The sequence below is a fragment of the Euprymna scolopes genome, chromosome 21, assembly GCF_053919585.1.
Source record: "Euprymna scolopes isolate OS-2025 chromosome 21, ASM5391958v1, whole genome shotgun sequence".
NCBI classification, from domain to species: domain Eukaryota; kingdom Metazoa; phylum Mollusca; class Cephalopoda; order Sepiida; family Sepiolidae; genus Euprymna; species Euprymna scolopes.
Genome location: NC_136502.1, coordinates 49,383,107 through 49,384,522, shown reverse-complemented (window position 1 = coordinate 49,384,522; position 1,416 = coordinate 49,383,107).

The following is a 1,416-nucleotide window of genomic DNA, read 5'->3' as shown; positions in this document are numbered from 1 at the left end:
CCGTTTAAAACTGAATTTTAATTATTTCATTAACAGAATAGATTACTAATGTCTTCTTTATAAATTGTACAGTAAATAGTTAAGACAAAAGATTTGACAGTTTTCAGATATGCACTAAGATATAAATTAATAAGTGCAATTCTTTCATCATATTTTGAAAGAAGAAAGTCTAAAAGATAAAAGAACAGAACAACTAAAACAATAATAATAGCTAGAACAGAGATACGGGCTACTGACGAGACCTCTATAAAATAAAACGCATCTAATGCTCCTACCTTATGGAGGGCGTGGAAAAAGAAGATATGAATTATTGTTTCGTTTAATCAATAAGAAAATTATGTATGAGGACAAAATATTCATATACAACCTGGAAACACCGGGTATTTAAGCTAGTAATACGAATAAAATTTTATGTAAACATGTGGCACAGTGGAAAGCGACCCTTTTGGGAGAGTTGGGGCTTCTAGATTAATGAACCTTGTGCCTAACTTGTCTGTACTTGTGAGGTGAAGATGTGTTAAGCAGGTGCTTGTGATTTTGAAAATGTTCTGATATGACTCAAGCCAAGAATGACAGTTTGTTTATAATATTAAACCACGGCAAAACGATATAAGAGCTTAGAATTTGAAAGAACTCATACATACAAAAACAAAGCAATGTTTAAACGTTATGTATGAATGTCACCCCCTCTCTCTCTCTCTCTTTATTTCTCTCTTTCATTCCACTTATCTCTTTTTCAATCAAGAAAGAGAATTAAATATATTGTTTTAAAACAGTTGAAACTTGCACCGCGTACGCGCGGGATATAGTAGTTTGGTGTGCACGCAATGGGTCGACTAAATATGCTTCCTACTTGTTAAATGTTAAATAAATTATATATCTTTTATAAACATGCATTTGTTCGTTATTTTTGTACAAGTTTTCGATTTCAGTCTGCAGTTCCTCCCATTAATGCAACGATGGAAAGCTGTCTGTAACGACGCAATGAAGACAGAAAAAGCGGCACGACATATCGACCCATTGCGTTGATGTTTCCATGTGCCTATCGTTGGATATCGTTTATACCCCCGGGGAGCGGATTGCGTTCCCAGGACGTTCCTCGACCAAGTAACTCTCTCTCTCTCTCTCTCTCTCTCTCTCTCTCTATATATATATATATATATATATATATATATAGTGCAAAACTTTGTTGAAATTCAAAGGCTTACATTTTTTTCTTTTTTGTAACTTTTGTTTATTTCATCCTGGATTTCTTCATTACAGCCGTTTCATTAATGGGATGGCAATTTTATGATTTTATATGTTCATAAAAAATTCCAGTCCTCACCAACTCGTCAGATGTGTTTTCATTTGATGTCACCAACAAAAGGTTGATTTTGTACATGATAAACCTGATGTTTAGGGAAAAAGAAATTC